Here is a 5357-nt window from a genome sequence, read left to right as displayed (position 1 = left end):
TAATCTTCGTCAGTGCCTCCGGGTAGGTAAAGTTTACACGTTCGCAAGACGATCGTCTGAGAACGAGTCACGGGTGCCATGCTTTCTTTTTGCTCTTCGCGTTTGCAGCGGTAAACTGATGGCCGTTCCACGACCCGTTTGTTGCGCTTTTCTTTTATGCTTAAACTGTGATGACGCAAGGAATACGCACAGGAAATGACTTTACATCTACGTATCGAAATGCCCAGCCCAGAGAAACACCCCCAAGACCACGAAACATCTACGTATCGGGGAGTTTTCCATTGACGATTGACGACATTCGCGTCGCGCTCTCGCCAAACGGTATAAGGAACCGCCTGTCTTGCCAAAAAGTCCAGACGAGTCGAACCGACCGGCAAGAGAAGAAGTGAGAGAGAAACCAAAAACGACACGAACAGAAATCAATCCACATGGACCGAACCGAAGGCGCGCCAAATTTGGAGTTCTTTTCGGATGAGGTCAGACGAGAATGGCGAGGAAAATCTTCAGGCTACATTTTGAAGAGTGCAGCTTTTGCGATTGCGTGTTTGACGACTGGACCGACTCCGTACCAGCCTATGGATTATTATCACATTGAACCTGCCACAAAAGTGCATCGGGGCACCAAGGACGAGACAGTTCAAAGCAAGAAAACAGCGAGAAGCGCGGCCAAAACATAGGACACTGTATAGAATGGGTAAAATGATATTTGATTGTTGGGATTTTTGTTCTCAAGATAAAATTATAGTAGGATCAAATTGTTAGACTTATAAAAAACATTAGCCCTCGTTGAAATCCAACTAAAGTGTTCCAGTTTCATTCATCATGGAAACTCGTCGACCTCTAGACTCTCGTTACGGCTATGACTTTGTGCCTCAGAAACTGAAAGAAATTGTGAACGATGACTCGGTGGACCGGCTGTTTGTCATCAAAGAAGAAGATTCCCAGATGAACATTTGGAAGTGGCTTGAAAAAGTATTGGACAAGTTGACACGTGAAACGGCCGTGGTGTGTACGGAAACGATGTATCAAAATACACTGAGCTTGATGCAACAGATTTGGGGCGGCAGTGAAAATATCGCCGCCTACGAGCGCCTTTCAGCCTGGTTTAATAAGACAAACGATTTTTCCCGTCACTGGTTGGATCATGACGATGAACCCGAAAGATGATCTCGTAAAGAAGGGGACTAAAACCCAACAAATGTGACTCTTTTTAACTATTCAATGAAGAAACATATTGTGAACCAATAAAATCGACAGTGAACTAATAAAATCTTTAATTGTAGTGATTATTCAGTTTGACAATCTCGTCTACGAGTTTTTCGTAATTCTGTAAGTAATCGACTCCTTTATTGGTTAGTCGTTGAAAAAATGTCAAAAGCATCGATACTGTTTCTCCTCCTTTTTGCTCTTTTGTTCCAAGTCTAGTAAATGCCATGCTAACTGAGGCTGTAGCCAGCAAAGACGGCGGATACATAAAAAACGTGTCATCTGTATAACACGAGGCGATTAAAGTTGCTGCATGCTTTCTGATCGCACCGGCGTTGGGAAATGAGAATCGGGCAAAAAACTGCTCGAGATAATCGTAAGGTGTTACTGCTGACAGGTCCCACTGAAGTTGTTCAAGTAGCTTCATTTCCCAAACTAATAACTCTTCGCTCGTTATCGAGTCATCCGTGTACGTACATAGTTTGTACACTCCGAGCGGCGAGGTATCTCTAAATTTGCTAGCGACTAACAAGCACGCGGCACCAAGTAATTGTAGTTTGCATTTTCTCGTTGGTACAATCGATAAAAATCGGTCTAAATAATTCACTGCCAAGACAAATACATCTTCCTCGCACATTTGCTCTTCGCAAACGTCCTGCATCCATGTCGTAACCATGAATCTCATATGTGGTTCAATGTCGTTCTGTACAATGTCAAAGTATCGATAACTGGGGATATATTTATCCTCGCGGGTAAGTAAATTTCGAACAACGCGATCGTCTCCAAGCACCACCGGGTCCGGATACGCATGAGGAACCTCTCGTTTCCCAAAGTCTAGAAGCTCCATGTATCTGCCAGAAAATAGAAAAGACCCAAATACTACACTGTTCACTTGTAAATGCCATACAACAACAATTAAATTTTGAATTTGCCAATTGAAATTATGTCCCATGCAACACGCGAAATGTTCGTCTTTGCCTTGACTCCCTTACCCACGAAGGGTAAAGTTGGCTCCATTGCCTGCGAGTATATGATTACAGAGCATTCGTCAATATAACCCGCCAAGCTGACAATGTTCTGCGAACAGAATGAACTTCCCCTTGCGGGAGCGCGTGTCACAATGAGGCAATAAAGTTGCCATAAAAGTTTTTTACGAACCAAACTCTCGGTAAGTGCAGAAGCAAGGTCTTTTCTCTTTCCTTTTGCAGCCGGTCGAATTTGCTATTGCGCGAAGTTTTAAAAACTCTCAGAGATTTAAGAACTAAGTTATTTTATTTTATGTTTGTATCTCGTGGTACTAAAATCAGCAAACGTTAACAATAAATGCTACCCTAGTAAATATTTTCATGGTACATTACAACTTGTTAAAAGAACTCTTGTCAAAAACGATAATATCGAGATAATACTTTCAGCGACTCAGATTGCAGTCCATCAGCCTAGCTGAACTACTTTACACTGTACATTTCTCAAAGATTTAACACCCTAGATGTCTTATCTGTGCTTCGTATTTCTCAAATCAATAAACTTTAAGCACAAGTACTACCCTATCAAACATGTTCGTGGTACATTCAAACTTGTCAAAAAAATCTTTCAAGAAAATTAAGACTCCATACAGCTTTTGGTTGAACAAAGTCAATATTGATCAATCCACGGCAACGCGTTTGACAGTTTTTGAAAAAAGCGTCCAAAATAATCTAAGTCTATAGTTTTACCGAGGTCTCTCGTTGCTAGGTCAAACTGTCGAACGATCGACTCCACCAATGGCCGCTTTTTCTCTGTAATGGCTTTCGCCCAGACGCCAAAGTTCTCATCCTGTCGCACTGTTTTCCGCAACTGATGTCCAAGCACAAACGACGACTGCAACACCTCCAATGGATGTATTTCAGTTTCCAAACGACCCTTGGTGGGCGGGAACCAGGCCAGTTTGTTGTCTGCCGATATCTCGAACTTGCTCATATCACTAGAGTCCACCGACTGTAATGCGGCCACCATAAAAATAGTCCGCCCGATCTGTGCACAGTTCTCTAGTTGGATCCAATCGAAGGGGTATGTATCGAGGGTATACAGCTTGTGCAAATCAGTATATATTTTAAAGGCAAACTCGCCGTTACTAGTGGAAACCACCTCCACTTCAGGCACCACTTCAGTCAGTTCTCCCACTTCCCTTAGCAACCGTACCAGGCATTTCCCCCTCATAGCTGTGTCGTAGTTCATCGGACCCACAGTTATCGTGCCTGGTCCTTGTACCGATTGACCTCTGGTTATCAACTCGGAAGCAATGGGGCCTTGAGGAGAACCGAGGTACAGGGACTTGTCTGCATTCGTGACATCATCGTCATTCTCATCGAGATCTGTGTTGTTGCACGGTTCACCGTTGAACAAATCGGACACTGAATCAACCACTGGGTTATCTGCTGACTGGGTCGATTGAAGGGTCAAAGGCGGTACCGAGAACATTGGAATGTCCGTCTCAATCATTGAACTGGCCATCGGAGCCTCTTTGGCAACCACTTGCTCCACCGTTTGTGTGATTGTGGCATCATCCAATGGGACATCGGGTTGGTCTCCAGTCAACTGCATGGTCAGGGGTGGTGGAACGGGACGAGTTGTCTCGCTAGTGGAACTTTCCATGCCTGTCTCGTTTGAGTTTGCCACCTGTATTGCACTCATATCCGTCATCGGTGTATTGAGCGGTGATGAATATCGTCCCCTCTCTCCTTCTTCTCCACCACTGTCATCATCACTCTCACTGCCATCTTGGTCGCTTTCATAGTCGTCATCATCATCATCGTCATCATTATCATCATCATCATCATCATCTTCTGCGTCTTCAGATCCGCTCGCGTTGAGGCTTTCTGCTGGCATCCTCTTCTTATTCTCTAAAACTATTTGTTCTTTTCGAGCACCTGCAACGGCTGCCACAGGTATCGTTACTGGTGGTCGGCGTATTTGCTCCGTCCTTGGCTGAGACAAGGCCACTGACTCAGTTGCAATGTCGCCATCCTCGACATCACTGTCTATCTCACAACTTCGTTTGGCTTTTTGTGCCTTTGGCTTCCCTGACAATTCCCGTGACGGCGTTATCTCAACGATATCGTCCCCGTCGTCGTCGTCACTGTCTAAGGCACGCTTCCGCTTTGTGCCGACATTCCTTGGAATCGATGGCTCACGCGATGGAGAGGGCAAGGGCGCCATTCGTCCCATCTGCTTTGGCACACTAGACATGAAAACGTCAAAGCTATTGATCTTAGACTTAGACAAAGTGTCTACAACCTCGTCACACACATCTTTGAAATGTGACTGTGACCTTTTCGAATGCAAGCCCTCGCAACGACGGAGATTGGTAACAAAAGTTTTAATCGTTTGTTTTTCTGATGGAAAAGATATCTTCATTCGGTCTCTTTTTTCCCTCTTTCGCTGTCCCGCTGAAGTACGATAGTCGCACGCTATTAGCGGTGGTCGTACGGTCCCGGGCTGCATCTTCTGTATTTGTTTCATGTTCTCCTCATAGTCTTCATTCAGCACATTTAGTTTCAAGCTATTCATCTTTCGCACGCCACTCTTCATCACGCACAAAAGACATGCTAACAGCAGTTCTCGGTGCAAGTCCCCATTATTGTTATTGTCCAGATATGCATACGTCATCTTCAACATCAACATAATCTGCCCGAGATTTGGGGTCATGGATAGGAATAGGGTATCTTCTTCCATTCCCTCTGCACCTTGACCACTCTCCACCGTCACGGGGAAACTGTTCCTTTCTAGATCAAAGGTGCTAACCACCGTCGTTGGGTGATCATGACGACCATCGACGGGTTCCAGGCCAATGGTGATGGAATTTGGGGAACTCACCGTCACCGAGACGAGGCGATGACCATGTTGGTTGAGGGTCATTTCATGCTTCTGGAGGAACTGCTGCTCGGCCTGAGATATGTATCCCTGGCGTTGAATCCAATGAAAGATTGGGTAAAAACATAAGCTGCTTGCAGGCCACACCTTACTGTTTGTCACAAGGTTACACGGCAAAACTTCACAGAGCAATTGTCGACCCCTCTCGGTCATTCGTAAAACCGGAGTCTTTTCCGTGACCTCGATAAGAATCAGTAGTCGACAGGCCAACATTCCGCGCAGCCACACTTCATCCGTCAGCG

At 45.1% G+C, this 5357-nt stretch overlaps 1 pseudogene; it reads right to left on the bottom strand.

Annotated features, from left to right (window-relative positions):
- Nucleotides 1-1273: 1273 nt before the first annotated feature.
- LOC140922962 (G1/S-specific cyclin-D2 pseudogene) lies at nt 1274-2053 on the bottom strand (annotated as a pseudogene).
- Nucleotides 2054-5357: the final 3304 nt, after the last annotated feature.

This window comes from Porites lutea, chromosome 1 (genome assembly GCF_958299795.1).
Source record: "Porites lutea chromosome 1, jaPorLute2.1, whole genome shotgun sequence".
Lineage (NCBI taxonomy): Eukaryota > Metazoa > Cnidaria > Anthozoa > Scleractinia > Poritidae > Porites > Porites lutea.
This window is presented reverse-complemented; position numbering and strand designations above follow the sequence as displayed.